The following is an 18,985-nucleotide window of genomic DNA, read 5'->3' on the forward strand; positions in this document are numbered from 1 at the left end:
TGCTACCGCCAGCAGCAGCTGGTGGCAGGCCCTCAGAGTGCTCCTGGCTCCCAGCAAGCAGAGCCCCCTGGCAGGGCACAGCTCCTGCTGAATCCCAGGAGCTGCACATGGCAGCATGGAGTCTGCCAAGCCTGGCCTGGCCCACTGGCTTGCGCCTTTGAGCCAGACCAGGCCAGCTCTGTTCCAGCACCTGGGGCTCCCAGCACTACAGGAGGGAGCCGTACACTATTGGGCTGGGCCAGGCCAACTCCCTGCCTCCATGTGGGTCTTCCAGCACTCCAGAAGTGAGCTGCACATGGAGGCACAGAGTCTGCCTGGCCTGTTGGTGCATGACTCCCTACAGCTCCTGATCCGTGCACCATAGGGGTCATGCAGACTCTGGGCCTCCACATGCAGCTCCCCACTAAAATGCTAGAAGCCTCACATGGAGGCATGGATCCAGCCAGGCCTAGCCCACTGGTGTGCAGCTCCTGCCTGCATTGCCAGGAGCCCCACATGCTGGCACAGAGCCAACACAGTGTGGCTTAAAGGCGTACGCCAGTGGGTTGGGTCAGGCAGGCTCTGTGTCACAAAGTCCAGCTCCCAGGATTCAACTGGAGCCACAAGCCACTGAGGGGGGCTCCGCCTGTAGTGGACCAAGAGCCCTCTCAGGGCCTGCTGCTGCTGCTATCAAGGGCTGTGTGCCACAGTGGGGTTCCCACACCCACCTGCAAGTCTCACCCCACCCATCCCCACGCACCCCCTCCTCCTGCAAGCAGGAGCTCCCTCCCTGCTCACCAGTTGTCCAGTCATGGAACATCACACTTGGTTCCTCCACATGGAGCTCCAAGATGGAGTGCCAGGTGCCCCACAGAGGTGGAGGCACAGAGCCCACCTGGTCCAATGGTGTGTGACCTCTGCAAACCCACCTCCTGCCAGCTTTCAGAGGGGCAGCTGTGGGGCGGTAATAAATTGTTTTTTGGAGGGGCCTGGTAGATTGGGCCCATGAGCTGTATTTTACCTGCCTCTGATTTATGGACTCTCTACAAATGCCATCTTCCAGTCCTTGGTGAAACTCCTTTCATTGTGCTCACACTGCACATTCCACAGATACAGTATGAGGCAAGCAATACTTACTATTATCTAACCTTTTAAGGTGACAGTGCTGCCTCCCCCTTCAGTCTTCTAAATGCATATCCCGTTGTCATCCTGTTGTTACAAATATATACTTTCTCTCTAAATAAATAAATAAATGGTTTTTAAAGAACCTATGAGCCTTTAAAAACCACCCTACATTAATACTTATAAACTCACCACACGATCAACCGATCAACCAGGTCTTGGAGCACAACAGAAAAATATAATTTTTGATTAATGAGTTCATATGTTCAGGGTGGGAAAAAAAAAGAATATCATTTAGGGCTGTGCAAAACAGCATCATTCCATTTTGACTTCCATTTCACTGTTTCAAAGGGACAGTGTTTTGTTTTGCTGTTTCAAAGCACTGTTCTGTTTTGTGTCATTGAAACTGTGTCACTGTTTTGACTCATTTCAATGTTTTGCCCATAGGCTATAATGGACAATCACAAAAATGTCTATAACTTTGTCAATTCTTTCCTGATTTGAATGAAAACAGCAGGGACAGTAGCCTCTGCAGAGCCTACAAAGCCTGACAAGTTTCAAGGAGATAGGTGCAGGGGTTTCTGGAAAACTACATGTTAAGCTGCTGACAAGCAAAACTCAGGACATGTGTGACTTTGTGTGTGTGTTAAGGCACACCATCACTGGCGCTGGGGCCTCTACGTGACACAGTAGTGTGTCCCAATGAAGTCTTCTCCTCCCGTACAGCCTCATCTTAGTCCACCACTTTCTATAACAACAGGTAAGCAGCACAGTACCACCACCAGCATCTCAGGCAGCCAAACTATCACAGAGTCTTTCTTTCCTTTCCTGCAGGAGCTTCTTCTCTAGCAGCTGCCAGAGAACTCTCCCTGCCAGCCCCAGCCCTGGGGCTTAGATGTGCCCAGGGGCCTTCATCCTTCCAGTCAACTAACCAGGGACAGGTGCTAGCGGTACTGGTTTAAGGACATGGCGCTGGCAGACAAGGTTCTTTCCCCTGGGTCAGTCTAATCTGGTATGTTTTACCAGACCAACAGAAATATATCTTAGGTTTGAAAAAACATTTATCAGGCTGAGGTAGCACCTGTAGTTGGTGTGTGTGCTGTTCCTGGATGGAAGAAATAGTAAAGAAGCCAGAGGCTGGCATGCAATGCATGCAAGAAAGCCAATTAGTGAAAAAAGAAATGGAGGTGTCGGGGGTGAGGGACAGGCTGAGGGGCAGGGGGGAGGGAAAGGGGGATGTAGCAGCACAGGTAAAAGTGTAGAGGTACTTGGGAAGTCCTATGTTCAGCAGGCTGCAGTATGTCATAAATCCAATGTCTATATGGAGTCCAGGAGTTTCTATACCTAGGAGGCTGATGAAGTGACATTCATAGGCCTGGCTGTGAAAAGTGGTTTGTAAATTCAAACATGATTTTGTGCTGCAGGGTGTTCAGCTCTGGTTTTTTGTCCTGCAGCATCTTGCCCCCCTAGATCCTCCAGTGGAAGTTGCCTGCAACCTTCCTGCATTTCGAAATGAGTTTGCTGGTAGTGCAGGCACCCTCACCAGCAGCCCTGTCCCCTGCCAAGGCATCCCTGACAACAAGATGCAACTCGTGTGCCACACAGCAGACAGCAACAAAGTTGACATAATGCACCACCTTGACCCCATGACCTCTGTTGCTGTGTGGGACTCATCCATCACCTCAGCTTGAAGGAGAGCCCACTGATGGCCTGACTGGTCACACCAGTGCCCAGTGAGGGAGAGATAAGCATGATCTCCACCCTGGCTGCTCCAGATGTCCGAGGTGGAGTGTAAGGATACCTGCGGACCTGCCTTGTGCAGCTCCTCCCTCAAGTACTCCCTGCATGCCTCATACAGGGAGGGCACCACTGTCCTGCTGAAGGTGGTGCATGCGGGCGCTTGGTATGATGGGGACACGAGCGCCATGAGCCACCTGAACCCCGGCCGCTCAACTAAAGAGAAGAGCTGGCTATTGACAGCAAGCATCTTCCCAATGCTCTGGGTGATCTCACTTGCTTTGGGAAAGCACCCCCATGTGCCTGCCTTTCCCCCACTGGTCCAGGATGGCCTGCCTCTGCTTTGGAAGGATGGGGGTTTGGAGAGAGAGGGAGACTTGTTTTTGGGCATGCTTCCACTGGTACCAGGCTGAGAAGGAGCAAGGGAAAGGGGGTGGTGCCTGCGGAGATGCATCAGCATCCCTGTGGTGCTCATGTGTTTTGTTCCCTTGCCCCGGCTGGTTTTGGCTCAGCAGTGCAGGCAGATAGCATAAGTGGGATCATCTGCCAGCTCAAAATGATCCCAGACCACACTACCCACTTGCTTCTGGGGTGTGGGTGCATGTGCAGATGCTGCACTTTCCCCCTTCTCAGCAAGCAGAGGCACAGCAGAGGAGCTGACTCAGCTGAGCCGCTTGCCTCCACAACCTCTACCTCAACCTCCTCCAAAGTGCCTTCTGGAGAAGTAGACGTGGCTCTAGGGGAAACTTGAGAGGTGTGGAGCACAAACTCAGATGATTCCCCCTCCTTCCCCAGAATTTCCCTTGCTATGGCACTCAGATCCAGATCCAGCTCTTCCTGCGGCACTGGAAGGCTCAGGATGGGAAGTGAAATGGAGATGGAAGACATTGTCATGCTGGTGCTGCTGCTTGTTGTCATGATGGTGGAGGGGGCAGGGTTATGGCTGGTGCTCTTGGAGGGGATGCAGACTCAGGCAGTATCACTGCTCCCCTCTCCTTGCTGCCAGTAGAACCAGAAGCCTCATGTCTGCTAGTTGCAGGAAATAGGCTGCATTTCAGTTTGGGGCAGGGGGACTTACAGCTCTCCCTCTACCCCCACTTGCACCCCTCCCTGAAGGCTTGCCAGCTGCCTTTCCAGCATGCTTCATAGTGTATTTGGTGTGCTGGAAAATCCATGTGTTCTTCTGTAATGTAATATGTAATATATGTAGATAATTGTATGTATGTATTTATGTAATAAATAAAATATATAAATATATGTATGTGTTCCTGTATAAATTCTATATCATAATATGCTATATACACTGTGCTTCTCTGTGCAGTGAATGGAATGCACACTGTAAGAGAGAGCTCAGATTTCTTTTCTAGGGGAAAAGAATCAAAATAAACTAACCAAAACAAAAAAAGGATTTGGGGGGAGGAATAAATTGAAAGAATAGAATAATAAGGGTATTAGGAAAGGAAAAGGTATTGGAGGATCCGACTTGCTAGTAACAGACTAGCAAATAGGAAGTGATAGCCTTTCTCTGACGCTGCTGAGCTGCTGGAAGACAGAGCTCAGTAAGCTGACCTCAAGGCACAGAGAAAGTTCAGTTCAAACAATGCTTTTTATGCTTTTTTTCCATCCCTTCCCCAGATTACTGGGATTGGAAGGGAACTCACAGAAGGATGACAGTCACTTGTCAGCTACACATGTCAATATCAGAACAGTCCTTCCCCCCTTTCCCTCTCCTTAGTTTCTCTTTAGCTGCAAGCAAGCCCAACTTCAAAACTTGTTTCAAAACTTTCTAAATGTTCCAAGTGCCCTCGTTTCATTCTGAAACTGTTTCAAAGCTTTTTGTTTCATTTCGATTTCACTGTTTCAAGCTCAAAATGAGTTGAAACAGTGTTGAAACAGAAAACCTACTGAAATTTCATACAGCCCTAATTTCCATCTATTGTCACAGTGCAGTTCAGGAACCTCATTTATGCAAAGCCACAGATAACCACTTAAATATTTGCAATCCTCAGGGACATTGCAGCAGTATCTTCTTAAAATAGGTACATTTTTCATAAGTAAGTATTGCTCATATCCCCACTACAACTCCAATAGTCAACATGCCTAAAACAAATTATTTAGGTATTGAGTAGTAGTACTTAGGAATGGTAAGCTTCCCACAGCCACAAAAACTGCGCAGTAATCTGGCATAGCTAAACTCTTCAACAAGTTGTCAAATACATGTCCAGAAGCTTTTTGTATTTGCATTTACCAACCTCTTTACTGTTAGAGCAGTGAGACAGTAGAAGAAACTGCCTTATTTCTGGCTTTGTTAGTCACTACATGGGACAGAAGCATAGGATAACTGGACACCCTGTACTCTGGGGACCAGAAACGCAACTCTGTGCATCACTCACCCTGACCAGAAAGCCAGAATTCCCTCTTCTATCCCACATGGGGAAGGAATTTTTCCCTTCTTGTTGCTCCTGGTGTCTGGAGGGGTTTTTTGTTTGTTTTGGCCTTCCTCAGAAGCATTGGGTATTGACCTTAGCCAAGACTGGAAATTTTAACAGAAACATGCTGATGTTCCTTCTAGGACTAAGAATCTGAAAGGATCTTACTTCTCTTCCCAGGGCCAAACTAATCACCACATTTAGGATCCAGAAGGAATTTTATTCTATGGTCAGACAAGCATGGAATCTGGGAGTTTTCAACATCCTCTGTAGCAAGGGTTATGGTACTCTTCCTTGAATCTCTTGAACACAGTTTAACCAATTGCTAATGAAAGGACATTGGCAGTGCCATCATTCCACTGCTTTATCTGTAGCAAGTTACAGGTTGTTTTGGATGTTTCAGGTATTATACCTGGTAGTCATGTAGAAAGGATGTTCCTGAAGTTTAAAAAAAGGTAGGACAAACAGCTGTCTAGGATGTTTTAGATAGGGATGATCCTGTTTTAAGCAGAGGGCTGGACTAAATGACCTTCTGAGAATCCTTCTTGCCCCTATGGTTTGTTATTCCATGATTCTGTGCATCAGTGTGGAGTTCTGTTTGCTCCATGCTGGCCAGTAAATTTTAAAATGGCACATGGTAGCCAAAGCAAGATGAATTATGGAAAGGAAAGAGCAGACTTATGAGAATTTGAGTTTGATCATAAGGCCCAGATTTTCTGCTGATCCTGGGTAGTTTCCACTATATTTTCCAAAAAGTACTTAGAAAAAATTCCATAATACAGAGGGACCAGGAGCAAGACAAAAGAACACAGGACATTCACCCACTACGCTGAGTACTTATGACAAAGAAAGCTAATGTGTTTTTTTAAAGGAACAGTTAGTGTGCTCTAAGTCAGCACAAATATGAAATCTTCATGTAGGTAAGCACCAAGTGAATCCAGCAGTCAGTCAATCTGCACAAAAAATGAATTCTCATAGGTCTGAAAACTATAATAATTATCTATTCATCTTACTAGCACAGCTCACAATCAAAGTTTATACTATATTCTAATATTTTTCAGAGTTTATGTTGATTTAAAACTTGAAAATGTTCAAAAATAATTTTTGCTTCATGTATTCTAAAACAAATAGGAGACACATTTCTCTTGCAGTTAACATGAGCATTAATGAGGAATGTTAATCTTAATAGGCTGAATTTACTATACCATATGCTTTGCCCTATCAGTTATTTATTCAGACACCTTACAGAGCTTAAATTATCTGGGCCTTATAAGAAACAAGTATTCTTCCTCAAGATTTTGTTAGTGAAGGAATTAGACATTTGTGCTCAATGCTAATCACATTGTAAATGGGAAGACTGTTAGCTTGTCTGTCACAAGACAAGCAAAAAATTAAATCTGAAGATAATTCATGAAAGGCCTTTTTCTATTTAGGAGCAATATTTCTTAAGCAAAACAATACTTGTTAAAATGCATCAGAATTCCTACTTCCTACAAAAACATACCACTCTAAAGATTACCATAACTGAGATATACTAGATGACCAGCCCCTTTTTAGGCTTCGGTTCATTATTTCTCCTAGAACCCAGAGCCTGATCTACAAAAAAGAAATCAAGACACATCTAGCAGAAAGTTGGAAGAGTGAAAGAAGTGCTAATGTAAAAAGGTCTATATTAGTCTAGTCTATATTTAGGCAAAAATAGGTGCATCTACATGAGGCATTTACTATGGAGTTGCCTATTTAGCTCTGGAGTAAAGTCTCAGTTTCTACATGTACACCCATATTCATAGATTCATAGACATTAAGACTGGAAGGGACCTTGCAAGATCATCGGGTCCAGCCTCCTGCCCAAGTCGTCTGAGGTCAGTTCATCCCAGCAAGATAAGCATCCAAGAATTTCCTAAAGGCATCCAGAGTAGGTGCTTGCACCACTTCTGGGGGGAGTCTATTCCAGACTCTGGAGATTCAGATGGTAAATGTTCTCCCAGTTCCTAATGCATAATACCCGGAGGCTGCTGTGGAAAACTCGGGGGTACCTGCTTCAAGGAGGGCCCCAACCAAAGAGATCCATCCGTCCATTCCAGCCTGGCTGTACTCCAGAGGGATCTCCCAGTCTACTCCACCAGAGCCTTATCAACCCACTGGGTGAATTGAATTGGTTTAACTATGCTACCAGGAGCCATTTCCAGCCCCGGGAGCTGGCGAGAAGAAAAGTAAAAGAGAGGAAGAGGGGTCAGCAGTAAGGGGAAACCCCTGCCTGCTGGCCAGGACTTAAGTCCCCAGGAATGGGGCACAGACCTATTTGGTCTTCAGAGCTTGGAGGACCTCAGAGAAAACAAAAAAAGAGAGAGAGGAGATGAAACCCCAGCTACGTGTTAACTGATTACAGCTGGTGCTCCATTAAGCCAGTGGGATAGCAATTAGCAGGGAGCAGAAGGAAAAAAGCCTGCTTGATCATTGGAGTCATGACCAAGAGCCCCCAGAAGGTAAATGGGGAAGGAGAGAAGCCCCAGAGATCCCAAACTGTGAGCAGAGATGGAGAGAGAGGGAGAGAGAGAGAGAGAGAGAAGACACTGTCAGGATTTTTGAGTTTTCTTTATTTTTCTTTTCCTTTTATTTGTTTTTTTTTAATCTGGCCATACCTTTCATCTGAATAAGCAGGAACTGGTTTGCATAATCTATGATCACCAACAAATATTGATGCCCCACTGAAATTTTAGGGAGGGGCCCCACCATATCAAGTGCAATAAGGGAGAATGGTACCTCTATTGCACGGTTGCAATGGTGCTCAGGCCGGTTTGTTCGTGCTTACTTTCTGGCAAGCCGGGCAGGCTCGGCAGAAACTCTCAACCTGCTCATACGTCTTGGGCCAAAACAGCACCTTGTTAAACAGGCCTCTGTTTTGCTACACCCCATATGCCCACCCAGGGGATTTTCATGGGCTAACTTTAAGAGAGGAACCCTAAACTCATGCGTTATTAACAGCTGGGCAACTTCCTCCCCTTCTTGCACTCCGGCCTTTATCTGATAAAGCAACCCTCTCCTAACGTCAAATCTGGGTAGACTCACACATCGCCTCAGGTCTACCATGTCCTCCTCTTCTTGAGTGAGTTCAGTCTCTTTTATTACCTGGAACTCGTTCACCGCAGCTTGTGCCCTCCAAAATACTTTACTGCTGGATAAATGTTCTATGTCAAAACTTTCCCCACCGGGCTCATCCTCCTCACTTCCCAGAAGGCCATCCCAGCCCAGCAAAACTTCTCACGCCCAGCTGCCAACGCTGCCCACTCAAAGCTTTCCAGAAATACCTTAGAGTCATCATAGACAGATATCTTGAGCACCTTTAGCTCTACCACACTCCTCTGGTGCCAGACCTGCTGCTGCATCCAGCTTTCTTCCAGGGCAAGCTGATGGGCCGAGTGTTGTTGCTGTTGTTGGAGGACTTGCCCCATCAAATGCAGTGTCTGCTCAATCTGGTCTGTCCTGGTTGCAGCCACTGCCATCGCAACTTCGATATTTTCAGATTCCCCTTCACTGTCATTGGAGTTCCTGGCCAATGCACCAGTTTGTTGGGATGTCATAGGATATGGACATGGTGCCCTGCATCCCAATGACATCCACTTGCCTTGCTTGTACCAGGGTGGGTGTCAGTCAGCAATTGGGTCAGAATTCTTCTCTACTACCTTGCCTGCCATGACTTTGATGATTTAATTAAATTTGGGAGGATGGTGTTTTCCCTGACCCAAAGTCGACTGCCATGCCATGTCACTGGGCCCTGGGTGGTGGAAGAACTCCTCAGATGGGTTACCCAGATGGGGATCCCCAGGAAGATTGTTACTGGTCAAGGGTCCAATTTCATGTTGGGGGTCCTTCGGAGTCTGTTTAAAGTGTTGCAGATCAAACAACTGCATATGGCCATATATCACCCTCAAACCAACAGACTAATGGAGAGGTTTAATGGGACTCTAAAGAACATGCTGTGTTGGTGTGTTCAAGCCTAGCCCCATAAATTGGACCTCATGATCCCACCATGGTTGTTTGTGGCATGAGAGGCCCCAAAGTCATCTTTGGAGTGTTCCCTGTTTGATCCAATATATGGGCACTGCCCGAGGGGCATATTGGATTTGGTAAGGGAAGGTTGGGAGGAGATGCCACAGGAGGGTGTTAGTCATGTGGAGTATGTGAGACAACTGAGGCAGCGGTTGCAGAGATCAGGAGAGTTGTCACGAGAACATCTGAGGGTAGCACAGAGAACCCAAAAAACCTATTACAATAAAAAAAAAAAAATCAGGAGAGTGGTTTTTGAGTAGGCCAGAAGGTCTTAGAGTTATTCCCGGATATGGAGAGTAAATTCTTGAGATGTTGGCAATGCCCTTTCGAGGTGGTTAGGCAAGCTGCCTCTGTTAACTATGAGGTTTTTAAACCTGGTCATAAGAAGGAGAAGCAAATATACCATGTTAATCTGCTCAAGGAATGGAGAGACCAGGAGGGCTTATTGATTGTTCTGTCCCCTCCAGACAAGGAGTTTGGTCAAGATTTGGGTGCAGACCTAGATCAGAATAAGGCGGGTTTGGAGGTCCCAGCTGGGGTTCAACTGAGTGTCCTGCAACAGGGTCAACTGAAGAATTTGGCTATGGAATCTCAAGATGCTTTTAGTGAAATTCCAAGGTGTGCCAAAAGGATAACTCATCAGATAATAACCCCTTTGGGGCAGATCGTGAGGGAGAAGTGGTGCAGAATCCCATACCACAGATACCAGGCAATCCATGAGGAAATTATGAAAATGTTGAAACAAGGAGTCTCGGAGTCCTTAGCGTAACCCATGACTAAGCCCGACAGGTCATTACGGCTGTGTGTGGACTTCAGGAAAGTCAATGCCATATCTCGCTTTGATGCCTTCCCTATGCCCCAGATTAGCACGTTGCTGAAGAAAATGGGACAGGCTAGGTTTATCTCAACCCTGGACTTGGTGAAGGGGTACTGGCAGTACCATTGAGAAGGGAAGATATGGCCAAAACGGCATTTGGCACGCCATGGGGCTTGTACAAATTTAGGTGAATGCCTTTCGGGCTCCACAGGATGGCAGCAACCTTTCAGAGGTTGACTGAATGGGTGTTGGCCCCTCACCAGCAGTATGCAGCCACTTACATAGATGATATTATTATTCATACACAAAACTGGAAGGAACACTTGGGAGCTGTAAGGGCTGTACTACAGGAATTATATCAAGCTGGGCTAACAGCCAACCCAAAGAAGCGTGTATTGGGTAAGGCTGAAACAAATTATCTGGGGTTTATGGTGGGTCAGGGACAGATTCGGCCTTTAGCTAATAAAGGTAGCTTTTAGCTGATAAGGCCTTATGTCATTATATACCACTCCAGAGTTGCAAACAATTTAGGGCATTTTTAGGCCTTGCGGGGTATTACCGATTATTTATACACCAGTTCGCAGAAATAACAGCCCCCTTAACTGATTTGCTGCCAGGGAAAGGTAAGGGCCCCCTTAAGTGGGATTCAGTAAGTGGACAGGCATTTGAGAAGATGAAGAGTGCCCTCTGTCAAGATGCAGTACTGGAAACTCTGGACTTTGAGTCATTTTTTATTCTACAGCTGGACGCCTCCTTTTACAAGAGATTGATGGAATTCCCCAGCCGATATGCCAGCCAGAAGTTGAACCGAATGGAAAGAAGATACACTACGGTAGAGTGTGAATGCCTAGCCATAAAATAGGGTGTTAACTATTTCCGGTACTACTTGCTAGGATGTAAGTTCACCCTTATAACTGACCACGCCCTGCTGAGGTGATTTAAAACCAAAAAGACAACGTGCGCATCACCTGGTGGGCACTGACATTGCAACCTTTTCACTTTAATATTGAGTACAAACTACTATCCTCCTAAATTTAATTACATCATCAAAGTCATGGCAGGCAAGCAGAGAAGAATTTTGACTCAATTTTGCTGACTGATGCGCGCCCTGGTACAAGCAAGGCAAGTGGATGTCAACGGGATACAGGGCCCTGCATCCATATCCGTATCCCAACAGCTCCCACCAAGTCACCCCTGAGCCCTCACTTCTCCAGGCTGAAGAATCCCATGCCTCTCAGCCTCTCCTCATAAGGCTTGTTCTCTTGACCTCTAATATTGTATGTGGCTCTTTTCTGGACTCTCTCAAGCTTCTCCACATCCTTTCTAAAGTGTGGAGCCCAGAATTGGATGCAGTACTCCAGCTGTGGCCTCACCAAGGCCGAGTAAAGTTGCAGAATGACTTCTTGGGTTTTCTTGAGATGCATTGGTAGATGCAAGCCAGAGTTTTATTTACTTTGCCAGCTGTGGCATTGCATTGGTGGCTCGTGTTCCTCTTGTGATCCATCATGACCCCCATGTCTCTTTCAGTCACAGTGCTAGTGACTGTAGCACTGCCAAGCCTATAAGTGTGATGTGGGGTTTTTCTCCTGAGGTGGAGCGCCTTGCATTTCACTGTGTTAAATGTCATCAGGTTTTGATCCACCCGCCTTGTAAGTCTGTCCAGGTCGGCCTCTGAATCACCAGCCTAGCCTCTAACATAATCTCACTTCCCCATAATTTGGTGTCGCCAGAGAACTTAGCCAGTCTGCTTCTGACACCCTAATCCAGATGATTTATGAATATATTAAAGAGTATTTGTCCAAGTACTGAGCCCTGGGGGATGCCACTGGTCACCACATGCCATGTTGACTCAGTTCCATTAACTACCACTCTCTGGGTCTGACCACAGAGCCAGTTCTCCAGCCATCAGACTGTAAGGTTGTTGAGGCCACAATTCCCCAATTTTACCATGAGGACATCATGGGAGACCAAGTCAAAGGCTTTTCTGAAATCTAAATATATGACATCAACCTCTTCCCCTTTGTCCAGGTGATGTGTCACCTGAACACAAAAGGAAATGAGGTAGGTCAGGCAAGACCCACCTGCAACAAAGCCATGTTAGGTATCTCTCAGCATCAGGGTGCTGTAAACTAATAAACAGTGTCGTAGGTTAGTACTTGTAAACAGTGTGGCAGTATTATGTACTGTATTGCAACTCACATGTAGATGCTGAAGCACCCTAGTTCTGACTGGGGCACTAGGGTGCTTCAGTACAGAGGCTGCCTGTTGGCTAGCCCTGTACTGAAGCATACTCATGCCCCAGCCAGCCCCTCCACAGCACACTGAGCCAGTCCAGAGCAGCTCTGGGCTAGCAGGCTGAACCCCTTGACCTCCTGCCAGCTGGGGCTGTGCCAACACAGCTCAGTGCACTGTGATCCCAGGTACATAGGCAGACACAGCGCCCAGGAGCAATAAACTCCAGTGTGAACTGCACCAGAGTTTATTGCTCCATGATAATAGCACATGTAAATGCACCCAACATGTCCAATCCTACACAGAGGCAAGTGTTACACTGAAGTTCCTCTTCTTTGTCACCCATTAAATACCATGAGGACCCTAATGTCCATGGTAACTTAACAATAACATAACTTCATGGGGGACAGATAGCTGCCCACAGCAGAGCTGCCTGCCTCATCCTCTATGACATGAGAAAGTAAGGAGGGGCAGAGCAATGGCTCTAACCAGATTCTATGCCAAGAAATGCTGCTGATTCATCTTTTAACAGGGTTAGCACTTATCACAGTTCCATGTGTTTTATGCAGAGGCAAAACACTCAAAGATATTTTATCTGACAATGTCTAACAATACTTTGTCTAGATAATTTCAAAGTTTCACTTCTATTTTGATCTCTCTTTAAATTTGTGTAGTAGGTCTTTTTCTCTTAAACCACTTACATATGAAAGCCAAACAGGCATTTTGTATGAAAAAAAAACAGCAGTTCCTTTTAAAAATATTAAAATTGGACATTTCTGCAATGTTGAGATTTTTTTTTTTACAAAAGTTTCCAACAGGGAATTCTGCAAAAACAACTGATTCAAACTGTTTAGTTTAAACAAAATTGGTATTTTCCAACCAAAACAAATGTTTTAGCTAAGGAGAAAAAGTGGCTTGCTTTATTTTGTACACTATAAATAAGTTCTGAGTTTAATATGAATTTTGGTCTTTATGTAGGATTTTGTTGCTGTTTTGTTTATTGATTCTAAGATTTTTTGTTGTGTAGAGTGCATTATAGCTTATATTTTTAGAATGCATATAATTATGTCAACATTTTAAAGAGAGGTGTTCTATTAAACATTCCATAAAACAGAAATAAATTAACACAGAACCACAACTGAATCTCATATACACAGTAAATTACTATATCTCTCAGCAATGGATATTCCTTATTACATAGTGCCACATGATGCAAATCTCAGATCAGCATTCTGTCAAAAGGGATCTCTCCATCTTAAAAAGTAGTAGATATTGCTTAATTGCTTCATGGTCCAAGATCAGATCCATCAAAGAGATCAGGTATGGATATGCTTTACATCTAATACTGGATGTGGCATACTCTATTTCTCTTAATAAATTCAGAGGAATTGTTAAAATCCCATCTTTTATTTTTATGCCCATATCCTACCTTTGTTCAGCACCTAACAGGTGGTAATTGGCATCTTACAGGACTGAGTCATAAATTAAAATGAACAGGTATGGGGGAAATCTGCTCTCACTACTTTTGTCTTATGGCTGAACACTGCAAGAGTCTAAGAACCTCATAAATTGAGTTTATTCAGCTGTCAATCAAATTTAGGATCAGGTCTGTAGATAGAAGGCTCTTTAAGGCACAGATATTGTGTGTGACTGCATGTTATACCCAAATGTGTATATTCACATATGTGAAAGTGTCTAAGATCTATTTAACTAATAACTTTATAACTGTGGTGACAGGACACAAAAAATATAATAAATAACAATAAAGGAACATTTCCAATAAAAAAAAACAATTCCATTAAAATACTACATTGGTGTGAGCTGATTTTAAGAAAAACAGATTTTTTGTTGAGATGACACAATATTATTGCTCTCTTTATATGATGAATTAGAGCTGTGTCAAAATAAAGGAAGAGAACAATTTGTCTTCATTGATTGATATCTTTTATGAAGTGTACTTAAAAATAACCTATACAAGTGTTTTACAAAAAACCAAGAGATTCAAGTAGAGCAGCTGGAAATGAAAAAACCCCCCCACATAAGTGCACTGTGCCACCTGCATTCATTCATAATGCATCTTGATGCAATTTCTTTTTTGATATGTACTTGAATCCAAAAACAACATGAAAGCAACTTGGAGTGCAGTACCTTGTGCCTAGAGATTGCTGGCTACTTTTCACGCCAGTGGTTTCACAGAATGGGACAAGCAGTCTTGGTTAGCTCATCACTGAATTAATGCATTTGTCTCTGGTGTTCGGTTTTACTATTTGACCCAGCTCATGATGTAAGGTCATTGTAATACTTTTTTTATACTATTCAAAAAATGCGGTTCATCTTGGTTAGATGTTAGAACTAAACGCTATTGTCTACAGTTTATTAAGTTGGAATATGATCAAATAAGTTCTACATCCAAACAATGCCATCCATGTGATGGCATAAATTACATTTCCTATGATTGCTGAAAAGAGATATTATAATAAAAAGTTCTGCTAAAAATTATTATGTATTAATCAATTTTCTGAATTTCAGGACAGTAATTCATATCTGATGGGTTCTTCTTTCTCTGTTATCCAAACTGAAAAGCTTGCCGTAAAAGAGAGGCTTTGTATGTCAGAGAATAAAGCCACAGTATTTTTCAGCCTCATAGCTGTTCACTGTGTCCTTTCATGACATTAGATGAGGTTTCATGAGGATACAAGCACCAAAATCTTTGTATTTGGGTCTCCCTATAAAAAAAGAGTTTAAAACTTGCTACTGAGCAGCTGTGATTGCTACACATTACTCAGCTGTAACATTTCCCAAACGGCTGCTACAACTGCCTTGTTGACTTTTTTGAGCAGCAAGAAGTTAGCCCACTATGCTATACTGTTTTGCTTCTCTGATGACAGTGATAAGTGAGGTCTTACAGCAGAAGGGCCATTCATTCTGTTATTAAAGTAACTATAGTATTTACTTGGTGCTTAATGTCCCATGCCCCTTAACCATTAGAGAAACTATTAAGAACTGCTTGATCATATTGAAAAAAGCTTTCAAATAACAGGATTTCACAGGCTCATACACCATGATACATATTAATCTAATGAATTATGGAGTTATGCAGTATGATCAGGGGCCTGGAAGATAGGCCCTACATGATCAGGGGCCTGGAGAATAGACCCTATGAGGAGAGACTCCAGGAACTAGGCTTGTTAGTCTGAGTAAGAGGAGACTGAGAGGTGACTTGATAGCCCCCTACACCAAGACCTGGGAAAGCAACTCTTCAGGAAGGCACCCCTTGGGAGGATGAGGACTAACAGTCACAAACTAACAGAGGGAAGATGTAGACTGGACATAAGGAAGAACTTCTTCTCTGTAAGGGTAACTAGAACCTGGAACACACTCCCAGCAGAGGTGGTGCAGTTGCCATCCTTGGAGGTATTCAAGAGGAGATTGGATAAGCACCTTGTTAGGCTAGTTTGAGCTCATTAACCTCCTGCCTATGGCAGGGGACCGGACTTGATGGTCCTCCAGGTCCTTTCCAGTCCACTGATTCTATGAAGGGCAAGGAACTGTGGGGTAGGAAAGAGCCCAAATGGGAAGAGGACAGGTTTTCCATTCCTGGCTCCTAAAGAAGGGCTAGCAGAAGAAAACTCCTTAGTCAGTGCCCCCTAGTCTGAAGAAGGAAGAGTCTGACACTGAATCAGCACTTTTGGTACCATTAATACAGACTTGCCTACTAATCCAACTAGGTCCATGGCCTACCAAGGACTCTCTGAAGGAAGAACGTCCTACTGAGACCTTGTGTTAATCCATCTGTGTTGTGCCAACCCTGAAGCCCCAGACACTGGCACAAGAAAAAAAGGGGAGTTCCAACTTTTTACAGGAAATCATAAGAGTTAAGGCAGGGATGTGCAAAATGTGGCCCACAAGGGACCTGACACACCAAGGGGGATGAAAGGAAGCTCAGGCTGTGGCATATGTGGCTGCTCCCACCATCCCCAGGTAAGTGGCAGGTTTGAGGGGCATGGTGGACAGACATTGGTTCCTGGCAGCCCCTGAAGTGGCCACTCAGTCTGCTACTGCCACTAGTGTCTCTGTTGCTGCTAGACATGGCTCCACTGCCCAGCCACCTCAACCCATCAACCCCACACACACTGCTGGGAGATGCCAAACAAAGTGGGCGGGCAAGCAGGCAGGCAGGCAGCCAGGATCCCCATGGGCAGGGTGCACTCAGCCAGACAGATAGGATGGGGCCATAGGCAGATGGGGTGTAGTGTCCAGGAGCAGGACAAGTAGGCAGGTGCCAGAGCTGGGATCACAGGGCAGTGACAGTGTAGAGTCAGGGTCAGAACCGGGGCTGGGAATGGATCATGGTTCTGCCCTAGGCATGGCCCCTAGCCCAACCATGTCACTACTCCACAATTCCAGACTTAGCTCTGGCCTCCAGATACCAATCCCCACCACCCTTCAGCCCCATCCCATTCTCCAGGCCAAGTGCACCTTGCCCACAGGGGTCCCAGCCAGTCTCCATGAAGACGCCGCCCAACCACTCCATCTAGCACCCCCAGGGTAGGCAGGCCTCAGCCAGATAGAATCAATTGCTCCCCTTCACCCCACCATGCTGGGCCAGGTGAGCACCCCTCCCCCCATCTGCAACAGCTCATCAGATTTCCTATACTGGCCCTTCAGTAAAAATAACTGTCCACCCCTGAGTTAGGGTCACAAGCCAAAGGAAGGGAACAGGTGAAAGAGAAAGAACGCTGTGGTGATATATACTTATCACTCTGGTTCCCCCCCACCACACACACACACACACACACACACACACCTCCAGAGGTGTTCCCAAACAAGTCTTTAGTCCGAGAGCACTCAAACAGCAGCCTGCAGCTGCCCCCCAGTCTGAGTCCAGCTCTTACAGTTCACCGAGTCCTGGCTGACCATGCCATGGGGCTCTCCAGGTCCACTGTGTTACTCCTCTTACATAAAGCTGAGCAGGTCCCATGTACACACTGCTGTCTCTTCTCCTGACTCCAGCCTCCAGCTTCCATTTCCCCTTGACCTCTGGGAGCTATAGTGCAAATTAACAACCATCATAGCTTTGTAGACTCCCTCTGGTCTCACCTACTGTTACACACATTACATTTTCGTTACAGTGTGTTATGTTTGGTTTCTTTTTAATTATTGATAGCATTGGAAAGAATAGGATTTCAGAGCCCTAGCTATAGGGCTTAGTCTCCTATAGCTGATGCTATGTCACAAGCTGCATAGATATCACAGTTTAGAGGCTAAATAAGTGAAAGGCTCTACTGCCTACTCATGGGAGTCCTAAGAAAGAAATTTCAACTTGCTGTAGAATGCAGGCATAATCCCCCTTTATTACAGAAGTCTGTTACTACCTGCGCTGAAAGGTGTGAACCAGTGATTTTAAAACAAGATGGATGACTTAAAGGATGACTAAGAACTATCATCAGAGCAGGAGACTCAACTCCTGCAACAGATCCCTTGCAGCAATAGCTAGTCTGAAACTTAGAGTTTCAACAATAAAAACAGCAACAATGGCTGGTGTGACAAGTCATGGCCCCACAAAAGCCTGCAAGAACTTTTCTCAAGTGACCATGAAAATAGCCTCAATGACAACTACCTTGCCAGTAAGATTCATGATGATGGGCCCACACAACAACTTAGTAGTATGTCATGAGTAAAGCTTCTAAGTGATTGACTTAGCAGTGGGCCATTCTATTAAACTCTGACCAGATTAGATCAATACATGTCTGAGCAAAGTGAGTAACAGCACAAGTTAACACTGAGGAGAAAACTACCAGACTAGGCAACCTCTATATAATGGAAGAGGTGTTCTGACAAGTTTCAGGAGAAGTAATCTCCTCAGAAAATTGAGTCTGCAAGCCAGGCCCAGCCAAACTAATCAAACCCATCCAAATATAGAGGGCAGAGGTGCAGGGGCTTTTCAATTCAGCAGGCATCCAAAATCTGGTTTGTGATCACCAGGGATCTGGGTTTTTCATTTCCCACAGAAAAACGGAGTAAACCATGGATTTTACCTTTTACCAGAGCCAAACGTGGATTTCTCATTTTACCAGAGGAACCCATGGATTTTGAAGTTTTGTGACAAGCTCTTTGGCAAGCTGACAGAGTTCCAACCTTTAGGGAGCTAGGAGGGAGCAGGAGGAGGGTGGTGGTGAGGCAGGGGGCACCATGTACATACGCATACACATGGCCACAGGCAGCCTGGAGAGCAGCTCCTACAGGTAAAGTTAGAGGAGTGACAGGGGGGGATTGAGACCTCCCCATAGGGAGGGAGGGAAGGACTTGGGCAGGGCTGGGGCTGCTGCCCAGCTGGGCACTGCCTGGGGCTTGGGACCCAGGGCCACAATGCACAGCTACAGGGCCCTGGTAGAATCATAGAAGTAGGGTCGGAAGGGACCTTGTAGATCTTCAAGTCCAACCCCCAGCCTGGGCGGGAGAAAAACTGGACTCAAATGAGTCCAGCCAGGTAGGCATCAAGCCTCTTCTTAAAGATCCCCAGGGTAGGAGCCAGCACCACTTCCCTTGGAAGTTGGTTCCAGCTCCTAGCCGTCCTAACTGTGAAGTAGTTCTTGCGGAAGTCTAATCTAAACCTACT

The 18,985-nt window shown here is 45.5% G+C and overlaps 1 protein-coding gene across 4 annotated transcripts in view; it reads right to left on the reverse strand.

Moving 5' to 3' along the window:
* The window catches only part of FAM19A2 (family with sequence similarity 19 member A2, C-C motif chemokine like), a 441,285-nt gene that overhangs the window by 215,601 nt on the left and 206,699 nt on the right, over positions 1 to 18,985 (reverse strand). The window contains exon 2 of one of the 4 annotated variants that reach the window (XM_019514633.1): positions 11,777 to 11,780. The exons of the other annotated variants lie outside the window; for them this stretch is intronic. The gene's annotated coding sequence lies outside the window, so the exon portion shown is untranslated. The remainder of the gene's footprint in view (positions 1 to 11,776; positions 11,781 to 18,985) is intronic. 4 annotated transcript variants of the gene reach the window in all.

The sequence above is a fragment of the Gavialis gangeticus genome, unplaced genomic scaffold, assembly GCF_001723915.1.
Source record: "Gavialis gangeticus isolate Ggan-Ray unplaced genomic scaffold, GavGan_comp1, whole genome shotgun sequence".
NCBI lineage: Eukaryota > Metazoa > Chordata > Crocodylia > Gavialidae > Gavialis > Gavialis gangeticus.